The sequence below is a fragment of the Micropterus salmoides genome, unplaced genomic scaffold, assembly GCF_014851395.1.
Source record: "Micropterus salmoides isolate LMB-PRFRI ecotype aquatic unplaced genomic scaffold, ASM1485139v1 Ms_hic_scaffold_9, whole genome shotgun sequence".
In the NCBI taxonomy this organism is placed as follows: domain Eukaryota; kingdom Metazoa; phylum Chordata; class Actinopteri; order Centrarchiformes; family Centrarchidae; genus Micropterus; species Micropterus salmoides.
Genome location: NW_024044681.1, coordinates 29,508,800 through 29,521,321, shown reverse-complemented (window position 1 = coordinate 29,521,321; position 12,522 = coordinate 29,508,800). Strand labels below are relative to the sequence as shown.

The 12,522-nt window shown below is 40.7% G+C and overlaps 1 protein-coding gene across 2 annotated transcripts in view; it reads right to left on the bottom strand.

Moving 5' to 3' along the window:
- LOC119896098 (gamma-aminobutyric acid receptor subunit alpha-3-like) overlaps positions 1-3,855 on the bottom strand; it is a 102,123-nt gene extending 98,268 nt beyond the window's left edge. For both annotated transcript variants that reach the window (XM_038709575.1, XM_038709576.1), the window contains exon 1: positions 1,823-3,855. The gene's annotated coding sequence lies outside the window, so the exon portion shown is untranslated. The remainder of the gene's footprint in view (positions 1-1,822) is intronic.
- Positions 3,856-12,522: the final 8,667 nt, after the last annotated feature.

The following is a 12,522-nucleotide window of genomic DNA, read 5'->3' as shown; positions in this document are numbered from 1 at the left end:
TTCCACCACAGCCATTTACTGTGAAAAGGGGCTCTCTGCTCTGTATGTCTCAACAGATGAAGAAGCTGGCGGAGAAAAGTCATTTACTTGTGGTCACACTCATGAGCCCAGGGAGTCATCGCATTATGAGCCCTGTAGCGTGCAGACTGAGGGATGGCAGGGGAAAGACTGTGAGGAGCTACAGATGACTGTGCATTACATCAAACAAGAGGTGTGGTTAAAAACATGAATATGAGATATGCGGAGGAGGAACTCCTTAAAATGTGGCAACTCTGGCTGGCACAGGACAGAGTGAGAAATTATCCTCAGAATGAAAGACGACTTAAAACCCTGATCTGGATGTTGTCCAGTAATTAAGACCAGAGAATGGCCTCTGACATTGGCTGGTTGAAAAGCATGAAAAGATTAAGCTAATATCAACACAATATCATGGTTCTTCCTTATGTTTCTGAAGTGTCTGCACCATCAAGCCTGCTTTTTAACCTTAACTTTTTTTTTCTTTACCTTTCCACATGTAGAACCAACAGGTTAGTTGCCAGTCACCACTATGTGCACAAAGATGCATCAAAAATAATCAATTTTAAGAGCATGGGTGCTTAGTCAGGAGCCTTCTCCAGTGCTACCACTGGCTGGAAACCATGTGTTGCCTATTTGCGTGACCCTGTGTCAACAAACAGCAAAGCAACCATAATTCTGAGAGCATGTCTTGTTTGTGTAGTCTGTGTTGACCCGATTTTTTAGTGATTTTTAGGGAGAAGTTGCATGTACTTCTGCAAAGGGTGAGATGGGAAGATTTGAATTATTTAAGCTGTTGGGACTGATGCTGTAAAAACATCATTCCAGTTGGACATTGCTCAGCATAAGTGGCAACTGATACACTGCATGGTCACAGACAAAGAGGAGGGGTAAGGTGATAAGGAGGGAGAGAATAAACAGGGAGGAACAGAGAGAGAGATTGGATTGTTTTTTTTTTAATGAGGCAGGCTTATGTCTCCTCAGTATGTGCAGCAAAACACAGCAATACTGACTTTAAATTATCAAGAGAAACAAATTAAATGGCAAACGTGTTGTTAGTTTTACACACAAACTGACACCACTGGCTTTAATTTGATAGCCAGTGCTGTTGCTGTAAAAAGCTACCAGACCCTTCGCTGGAACGTTATTTTTATTTTTTTATTCAAGGTTAATTTAACCTGTGCTCAACAGCCTATTCACAGGTTGCGGTAGCTTGCTTCTGACAGGATTTCCAGCACGCTGCTGGGTCAAGAGTTACAGTGCAGGTGCGGATTTATCACCACAAACGTCGCGCGCGCCGTCGTTTAATTGCCCATTAACGGAAAGTAACAATTATCGCTCGAGCCGTAGTGTCGCATTGTGTTGCCATTTGACTGTCCTGAGAAGTCCAGTCAAGCTGGAGAAAAAACATTTAACACCGCCATTGTCTTGAATTGCATTCCCACAAATAACAACAACACCAAAAAAGAGAAAACCCTCCACATTTGTTGCTCGCGCTGCTCAAACATTACTTTAAATACCCTGACGAAATCTTTATCATACAAGGCAACAGCGCCGCATCCTCACGTCTGCATCATTTGTACTTCAGCACGCCAGGGCGACCTGTTAAACCGGCAATTATACTGCGGTGGCTACACAAACAGCAGTTGTTGCATGTGAATGAAACATTGCAATTGAGCACATTTGCTTTCATCTCCGTCTGTTTTCCTGGCGGCGACATGTGCGAAACCCAACTAATCACGTTACATGAAGCCCACCATAGGTAATGTCTAGCATTTAAAAAAAATATATATATATATATTCTCACCAGCAGCAATAAGGTGTCTGTTGTTGCTTTCTCTTCTCTTTCCCGTCTGGGTTTCCTTGGAGTTAATGAGGTTCTGACGTTTGGTCCGTCTGTTTTCTCCCTCAGCTGTTATTGTCCACTGGGTTTGGATTTTTTTTTTTTCCAGCGGTGAAATAATAGGGAAATCGGCGTCCTTTCGCAAAGCTCTGCCCTCTTCAAACTAACCTTCCCGCCCCCTCTTTCTACCCATCTCAGATTGGTGCTGGCCAGGAGGGGCAAACTCTGAACCCGAGGGCTGCTTTAGAGGCGGTTATCTGTCACGCGGATCAATGCCCACATGGACGTGCTGTGGACCTTTTTGCGGGAGGGCTCACTCTTAAACCGACCAGCGTGTCAGTGATGCTCTCGACAGCTGGAAGGCACTCGCTCCCCCCACCCCACACACTCCTCGTGCGTTATTGCACAACAACCTCCCAGGCGAGAAAGAGCAGTGAGTGGGCCCACTTATTCAGCGGGCAGCGCGGTTTGAGCACTGACGCAGGGTGCCCAAGGTCCAACCGCGACTGACAGAGATGCCAAGCCTGTGAGCTGCTGCTGACAGTGATATAGCAATCTCATCTGAGTCATTGCAGCAGTAGGAAAAGGGAGCCGATCATTCCCACTCTGTGACCTTGTGGTGGTGTGGTCTAATCAGAGAGGAGCGCTGGGGAACATCTGAGCACGGGGAAGAGACAAATGAGACATCCCACCTTCAGTCTCACTGATGTGCTCAAGGTGCCCTTGCGCAAAGCAAACTGTCACCTCTAACCCCTGCTCAGCAAATAGTACAAGACTGGCTTGCACTGTGCCAACTCCCAGGTGTGTTTGTGTGAGTGTTTGTGCAGCTGCTAACAGTCTCTGACCTGATTTTTTCCCCCTCTGCTATTTAATGTACACTATCAAATATATTACAACTGCCAGGAAACAAAAGGCAAAACTGATATGAGTGACATATCTGTCAGATTTCAAAATTAAATTTTATAGCTCCATGGATTTGATATTTGTTGCCTTCAATAAACACAGCTGTCCTTTTTTTTTATTCTAAAACCACACTTTGCCCCAGGACGACCCATGGAAAAATAGCTTGCTGTGTTTACATGTTGCTTTCATGTATTTATTTGGTCAAATAGTTCTAAAGCTAAAACAGAAGTGGCCTCTTTCAACTTAACAAAGCCACACATTTATGCTGAGTGCTTCATGTGTAAGACTTAAACCGTCTTGTTCTGTCTCATCCTTGACAAAAAAATAAAATTTTGAATGCTGCAGTGCTGTTCAAACTGCACTCCTAATTGTTATCTACAGTATTTGTGCTATATAAAGTATTCGCTGTGACAGTGGTAGTCTTGGTGTTGATGGTGTTGGTGCAGTCTGACTAGTGTACAGTGGTAAACCAAATAAACACTTCCTTCATGAGTAATAAATGAGCAACTTTTGCAGATAAAGGCCTCTGAGATTTGAGTTATCCTATCTGCTAAGACAGCCCAGACCTTCAGGTGACTTTACAGCAGCCATTAATCTTGAATTAATTTAGCAAGACAGACAATGGAAGAATTAAAGGATAGGTTCTCTGTTTTTCAAGCCAGTTCTCATTTTAATTTAGCTTCCTATCATTTATAATAGTCCATAGGATGACTTTGAAATGTGCTTGGAAACATTTGTGTCAAAAATATGAAGTTGTGCAACACAAAGTCGTTGAACCTGTCGGACGCATGTGACTGTGACTTGTTTTTACATAAATACAGTAGTTAAGCTGTCACTACTTTCACCATCCATTGTATGGCTTTTCTGGAAAGGGGAAGGGGAAAGCAAGATTCCTTCCTGTGAGGTCCATCCCAAGGGTCGTCGCATCTTGTCCCTAATTAAGTTTTTGTGGAAGGGTTTCCCCTCGTTCTCACTGAAGATGTAAGGCTGGAGTGCCATTTTCATTTATCATTTTCATTTATTGTTTCATTGTAAAGCCATTTGAGACTGTAATTGTAATTAGATGCTGTAATAAACTAGATTTACTGTGAGCTCCTGTGGGTGAGGAGAGGGAGAAGTGCTGGCCAGCTCTGCCAAAGCCCTGAATAGAGCCAGAGTCTGGGTGTCTGATTGAAGGTCCTGTGTGCTTGCTAGTTCCCTGCCTATATCATCAATACCACCTGCTGTGTAAGCTGCCATTTGGCTTATTTCTTTAATCTCTCTCCTTATTTGTTTTTGGTTGTAACCTCCCAACATGTCTTCATGTACTTGTAATACTTGCAAACATGTCCAGCTTAAAGCATGACATTTCACACACGTTTCACATTTTATTTAGTTGTCTTACCTTTAAATGAAATGGCTATGCAGGGGCTGTATGAATGCAAGCACAATGTGCCATTTCCACAGTTACCAAGTGCTATACAGTTAGCTCTCTCAATAATTCCTTGAGCCGGCAAAATCATGTCCTCCAGCTAATAATTATAAACTCTGGAAAAACTGACACTGAGATATGTGTCTCTCCACTGCTTTTGTTAATTAGTACCAGCTTGTGGACAAAGATGTGTTGGCTTTTGAAAAAACTGTATGCAGAAAAAGTGCGACAGGAATGGACAAATATTGTGTAATGTAAAGAACCCATTAGCTTTTAGAATGTATTCAGTACGTGAGGTATTCTCAACCCTAACAGCTCATAAAGCTGACCACGACTGCATCTCCAAATCTGTCTTTTTCAGCACATTCCAGGTCCAAGCACTGTAATCCCTGTAGTCAGGTTGGTTGAGGTGCAGACTTGAGGCTCAAAGGTTGGCCAATGCAGTTCAGTTTGGATGTGAATGTGAAATTCTTAACGCTCGATAACAAGTACTTCTGGGGGTCACTCTGAGTGAGACACTTAAGCCTCAAGAGGTGCAGCTGGCCAAAAGGTTGCACTTGGCGGCTCTAAGGTGTGAACACATGTATCTGAATGTCATGTCGACAAGCAATCTCATTGTTACATCCAACCTTTCGGTTTTTGCCCCCCCCGCCCCCTTTTTTCTTTTCTCTGCACCTAATGAGTGTGACCTTTTTGACATTTTGTATTCCTGAAAGTGAGGCCGCTGTTTTTCCTACATTCATTATCGTACATTGGAAATTCAACCAAGGGGCCCGGGTGCAAGGGTTGTCAGGGCTGATAAATAAATGTAAGATGATTTGATTTCTTGATGTTTGTTTATTTTTCCATTAAGGTGATGCAGATTCTTGCAGCATTGTGTCTTCAGATGAGATCAATCAGTGCTGAGCCGCCTTGTGGTAGCTCTGGGTAGCTGCTTAAGTTAATGAACAATCAATCCTTATCACTATGCATTAAACGCTGTCATGATCGTGATGTGTAAACTGTGCAAAAGTGCATATATTTACAGTTACAGCTTTGCACAAGTTCAGGCAGGAAACAAGTTATGCACGCCGCCTCAGTTAGCCATCAGCTGATCCCAATTAGCTCTAATTACTTTCAGCATTTAATGCCAGGCAGTTCATTTAAGCTGTCACCTCTTCATTTAAGCCATCAGCTCCTCTGTCATTCAGTGGTTCTACAACACTGCTCATTGTGTGGATTTACAACCCCAGCTTCTTCCTGGTCTGGTTCCCTAGTATCCAAATACACATGCGGTGGTATATTTCTATAGGCCTGTCTCTCATAATGACATGCATTCCACATCTCAGTGATATGTGTTTGTAGGGCTCTGGTCAGTACAGCGCCGGGGCGAACTGATCTTGAGTTGTGTAGATTCTGACAGGGAGAACTGTAGAGGGCAGAGTCTCTGTTGCCAAATAAAACGGCGTGCACATTTTAAGAATAATAGCTTTCACTTCATGACAGGAATGCTTCTGACTTGAAATGTGCACGTTTATCACAGAGCACAAACCTTGCATTTAAAAGGGGTATGCTGCTTTAGGAGGAGTTACAGTGTATAAAGCAAGCTGTATGATCATCACATAAAAATCAAGCAACACAAATCATTGTCAACCGTATAATGAATCACCGAATGCTTTGGGATTCAGCTCATGAACACTGTTTGTCATGGTCCCAAAAAGGAATCTTGATGCTAATTGGTTTTGAAATATATTGTTGCTTGTTAACAAGTCCCCATTTCATCCATCAATCTGTCCACTCTCTGTAAGCATTTTCCTGTCTCACAAAATAGGGAATTTGTCAGTGTGCTCCTAAATGGAGATCCATACATAACCGTAACAACACTGAAAAAGGATGTTAAACTTATGTATCTAGCACCATCATGGGTAAAAACAACCAAAGCTGTTGGTGAACAGTTTGACCATCTACAATTCCAACCTCTAGCCACTTACTTTCAGCAGAACTATGAAATGGTTGCACTACTTCCAGTTGGGCACTGATGATAGTGTCCAGTTGCCATGTAAGTCTAAATTTTAGGGGTTTTGTTTAATAAAAATTTACTGTTTAACTAAGTTTTCTAGTTTTTTATTTAGTCATTTTTGGTCTTAAGCTGCCCAAATGAAATCCCCTCAAAGACTTAGCAGCAATCTGAACTGAACAATCTGACCATTTAGCTCAAAACATCGTCGTTACCAGGTCATTTTTCATTTTTACTGTAGCCTGAATGTAACTCAACGACATCAAAGATATTTTCCATATTAATATGGAATAATCTTTATAATGTAGCCTGTCTCTCAAAAAGAAGAATGGAGGCTACTCGCAATAATATTGCTACATTTTGTTTGAAGTCCATGTAACGTGACCCCCACACCATTACTCAGCCTGCCTGCAGTTAGAGTGAGCACGAGAGGAGAGAAAGAGAGAGCTTCAAAACTGTAATCAAAACATTTAAATGTAGGCCTATTTGCTCCGCCTAGTTAACAGTCCGCCGCAAAGTAGCGAGAGAATAACATGACACACCTGACCGCGGCTCAGACACCTGTCGCTCTCTTTGCTGTCTATTTTCTCCTCGCTCAGAGACACCTTTGTTCTGTTGGTCTGTCTCTCTGCTCCAGGATGTTTCACTCTGAAGCAGCTGTGAGCTGCACTTTATCAGAGGTACTGAAGTTAACATTTGTGTGGATTTGTGGTGAAATTTCTGTCTGATCACAAGTCTTCCATTTTCTACCTCTGATGAAGAGCAGTGTGCTCATCTCATCGAGTACAGTCCCAGACGGGCCCTGTGTCTGTCAGACGGTCTAAAGGGGGTAGCCTACTATCATATCAGTAGAGCAATAACGTAAGTATTTTGACTTAATTCTCATCAGATTGCGATTTTATTCTCGTAATATTACGACTTTTGTCTCAAAGTATTATTCTGCAAACTTCAAACAAAGTTTTGAACATGAGCAGAAACCTGCTGAAACACAGGAGCTATTAAAGTCCAGGTGTTTATAGCTGAATTAAAATGAATTAAGCTAATTTATCATTGAGGTGAAAAGGTGCCTCATGCACATTTAAAATGACTTTAAGCTACTTCAGGCATGACTGCATGTATGTAGACTCTGCAGGGATGAAATTAAATGAGAAAAGTTGATCTACTGGAGAAACATATCTGACAGCAATACAGAATGCCTGAGAGCCTTACTCCATTATATTACACTATAATAAATGTATTTATATGGCCTTTTTAATAATTAAAATGTAGCTCAATGATTTATAGGTAAAGTATAGGTATAAGGTTCAGTTTGACAAATGTCATAATGAGGTAGAAACAGAAAATGAGGCAGTTGATAGATTTGCTGTGTGTTATTTTGTTGGTCAATACAAGTAAAGATCATTTACTTTTGCTTTATATAGACTACTTTGATTAGGCGGCGGCGGCATGCGGGGGGTATGGGGTTGACAACAGGTGAAAACATGAAAGCTTTCTAGGCAGGGCTAAGCCCCCAATCAGGAATGGAAATTAACACCCACCACCCACCAAATACGGCCAAATGTTGGAAGGCTACCCACCACATTGGCGGGTAAATATATTCACCATCTATTTGACGGTAATTAGCAGCAGACTGGTGTTCTTATTTGTTGTTTGTCGCACTTAAATTGGTCTCCGAAGTACCAAGGGATCTAAAATTGTGTAACACATGGATAAGGGTGTTCATTGGTTTTTGTTTTTGTCTTTTCATGTCTCTGATTGGCGTAGATTTGTGAGGGGTGGGGGTTAGGTGTCAGGTGACAGGAGTCGGGAGGGGAGAGTGAGAGTGTTGCTGCTTTCATGTGGAGATCAGCGCAGAAAGAATTACCGCATTTATGTCGCATTCGCTTATTCATACTGAACAAAAGTTTGCTGTTTTATCCCATGTGAAAAGGCCTTTATCCCGCAATCATGTGTACTTTCACATAGCGGTCCGGCTTTACAGGAACCAGCGGCATGTCGGCTGTGGCTTTTCACAAACAGATCGTTCTTTGTCTTTCTGTCTTGTTTCTGTCACCAACTTTCCCTGCTCAGAGGCGAATAAAATCTGCTCCATACCTTTCATAAAGCAAGCTGGCAGTACCCCCGTGAAATAAGGCAGCGTGAAAGCTAGTGTTAGGAGCTAATTACAACTGTTGTAATAGGAGTGTTTTTAGCTGGGTAGTTGGAGGTCCAGTCAGTGTCTGACACACTGTCAGATCTTCTAATTGCACAGCTGTCCTCCCCAGAGATCAAGGAGTATGATCCATAGGCTGTAATAAAAATGCTGATCCCACAAAAGCTGTGATTCTGAGACACCAGGACTCTGTCAGAACCAGGAGGCCAGAAGAGGGTGATTGTAGAAAGTGAGCAGTCTGAGGAGGTTTAAGTTGAATGATCAAGCATGACAAGAGTGGGCAATGAGATTTAAGTAAATTATTAATAAGCATTTTGTAAGTTTAGAAAACAATTTACTTAATAGCAATAAATTCAAATTACCCTCTGGCCTCTTCTTTAAGTTTGAATTTGACATAATACCTTTTTATCTCAATTAAAAGGACGGAATCAGATGTATATGTGACACGAAAGGCAGTTTATGATTTTGTCCGGTAAAAAAAATGTTTTTTTCATCTACCAGCCACCTTGGCAGGTGAGCCAAAAAGTTAATTTCCACCCCTGCCCCCAATGTTTCAAGAGCCTTGAAACGCCCCTGGCTCAAAATAATCCCAGCTGCACCTCTTGAGGCATTTTCCACACAAGATGTGTAGCTGCTCTGAGGTTTCATGGCCAAACACGTCGCTCCAAAGCAGTGCTTCTCAATCCTGGTTCCTGGCACTTGGGGTTCTGCTGGTTTTCTATCCCATCGCCTCGTTAATTGAAGCCCATTGCATTCTCTCAGTGTTCCGGTCCTTAATCAGTCCCTGATTAGATGGCTGAAATGAATTGGCCTGGAACATATTTAAACTGAAAACGCCTCCGCACTCGTTCCCAGATGTATATATACAGCGGGCCTCTTGAGACTAGGTGAGTACTGCTTGTCCCTGAAGTGTGTTGTAGCGTATTTGGCTGTCAAGCAAAGAACAGAAGTTTACATTTGTTCTCAAAAATGGTTCTCTGGAGATTGCACAGTGCTACTGGATCAGACTGATTTAAGTTCCCAGTTATGGATTTTTGCTGTTTACTTCACAAAGTAACGCTTTTCTAATGTGCTGCAACAACTGTGAGGCTTAATATGCTTAATATGAGCTAATTCTCTGAACAGAAAAGATATAGGCCCCACCTTCTCCTTTGTGTGTATATATTATCCATGTGTATATGCATGACTTTGTATATTTTAATAAATTAGGTAGTTAGTAGCAATATGAGAAGCCTATATAAAAGACCATTGTTCACTCAGGTAGATTGATTATGTGTACTGGGTGAAACAGGATTTATTGCTGAATTACTTGTGTGCAGAAGAACAATTCTATTAAGTTTGAAAACTAGTTGTAATGTCATACGAGCATAATTTATAGCTTGATCTACCTGAAGCTCTACTATATCTATACCTAAATATCATTAGCATTAAATACCTTAGCATTACGTTACTTGGCTGTTGGTATAATTCTATTGATCCTTACAGATGTTGATAGAAACAATGTTTTTTGTCTTCGTAAAGGTTAAACATTTTAATATCATGCAGAATCTGTGTCACTCCAACCATTTTACAGCCAAACAGTATCATAATCAATAAATAACCACGTGCCTGTGTCAAGACAACTAAAATACAGATATTTATTTGGTAAGCAACAAGTAAGAAAATCTCCTCAAATACAAATTGGCATAAACGTAGTGTTTGCTGTTTCATCTTCTCATCTAACAGAAGGCCTATTAAGTAGTTAATTCCATGATAACCATACAAATGTGTAAGAAGACTTCTTTTTCCAAAAAGGTCTGGTAAAATATGGGTTTATTCATTAAAAATAATCATGTTCTATATACAGTATAAGTCATCTAGCACATAGCCTGTAAATACCCATACACGATCTCTATCACTCTGAACCGACTGATCCCAAGTACCACCCCATTCCCTCAACGCACCAATCAAAGCTAAGCATGAACGACGAAAACCTTGGAAAGATTTGATCAGCTTTGTGTCTCAGCTGGCGAGTGCCCACATATACATTTCACAAACTGCAGAGACGCTTTGAAGATGCTCAAAAGATGTGACTGGGGACAGGATGTGCCCAAAGCCCACAACATCCAAATCTAGTTAAATTTCAAAAGTAGATTAAGATGTGCTGAAGAGCTCATGGTGAGATGATGGATAATGGATGTCTGTTATCTTTACTACAATAACTTGATATTGTGCTGGCAAATACTGTATTCTTAGAAAGCACAGTAACTCTAAGAATGTACTTAAACTTTCACTACAAGCACAAACTGGACCCCAGGGGGTGAAACTGTATAATGCTGTAGTTTTAACCCAGAACTCTTTGTGCGTAGCTACATCAATGTCAGCTGCTAACTCTCAGTTAGCCCGAGTATATAAGCTGCTGAAGTTAAATAGAATAATAGGGGCATGATAAATAATGCATAGTTAATGTTAATATTAAAAGAAGGGAATTCAGCAAAAGCATGGCTCTGTAAGAATGTAATGGTAATACAATGATGAATACTATTGACAGTGCTCATGAAAATCAGAAAATGGTGGAAGAAGAACTTCATTATAAATGCCTCTTTTGTAATCCAAGAGAGAATTACGAGACCTATTTCTCATATTCTAATAATGTGATTATAGAGTAGCTGGGTGACTGGGAAATATTTTAAATTCTGCTTATTGTTTATATTTTAATCAGCATTTTTGTCACCACTACACACATTTAAAGCCGAGGATTAGGAGGATGACATGCAGCAAAGGTCCTGTGAGAAAGTTTTGCAAGAGACACACATTATATCATTGAGCCATCCGCATGTCAACTGTCAGGCCAGTTTCTTAACATAAGCTCTCTGGTATGTCAAAATGTATTATGCACCGTTTGTCTCAACATATTCTTTCACAATGAAGGCACATACTTGAACACATATAGGTTTCATGTAGCAGTCTTAAAGAAAGATTGTAATTTTGAGCATGTTTAATTCATATTTTTCTTTAACATAAAGTTTGAACTTTCATCAAGTGAAAAAATGTTCACATAGTATCCAGGTAAATCTTCATATAGACCCCATTGGTTTGAGCTACATGTAGCATCACTGAGAAAGAACCTGCCTGCCAATCAGCTCTATAGGCTTCAAAGAGTTTGCAGTTGCGGTGTGGATTTTCTGAAGCAGAAACTATGCTGTCAAGATTTTCAGGGTGGAGAATACCCGAAAGAATGACTGCTGCCATGAAATATTTCCAGCAGCAGTCATACAGACATAACAACCTTAGATGCTTGAATTAAGCTGTGAGCTGAAAATTAATTTAACATGATGCCTAACGGTATTATGCAGGCGGCATAAAACTTTCTTTGCACAAAATGAGAAGAAATCCTGTGTTACTTGGACTTCTGTTCATCTCTTCCTTCCAATCAAATATTCCATTAGTGAAGCTACTGAACGTAAAGTATTCATTTAAAAAATTCACTTTGTAAATATATCTTTTTGTAAATCCCTTGTTGTAGACAAGGTTTTTCATTTTAAGTAGGGAAATGTTATGAAGTCAGAAAATGAACAGTCAAAGAAGCTTATCTAGAAAGACGAGAGAAACAGCAGCACTTGTGATATATCCTTAGAGGATGCAAAGTTAGTGTTTCTGTTGATACAGTTGGCACTGGCAGCATAACCATTTGCTGCAGTGCATTGGAAGTAGTAATTTAAAGTGAACCAACAGAAATGAATTATTTATGTGTTATGAGAGACAACCATACATCATTATGGCATTTTAGGTGGAAAGAAAATAAGAAAGAATTATTGAGTAGCCACAAGTTCAGTCAGCCTGGGTACACAAGGGAATGAGAAATGCAAGCATAGAAAAATCAACTTAGTGTCGTGCTAGAGAAAACAAACACCAGCCTGTAAGACCTGACCTTCTACAAAGGTCCATCATTCAGCTTTGTGTTTACTTTGGAAGTTCCCTGTGCCATAGGAAGATGCAGTAAATGCTTTAAGTCAAAGGCATATGAAAGTAAAAAGCAGCGGAAAAGCAGCGGAAACACCCAGAGTCTATGAACAGTTTCCAGCTTGAAAAAGTGTGGCCGGGGCTTTAATCAACAGCCAAATGCATCTTCAGAGACAGATAAAGAAAAACAGCGAGTGGCTGTGGTGGAAGAGAAACGACTTTCCTGTGTCTGGGACCCAAAGCTGGAAAATTCATCTCAA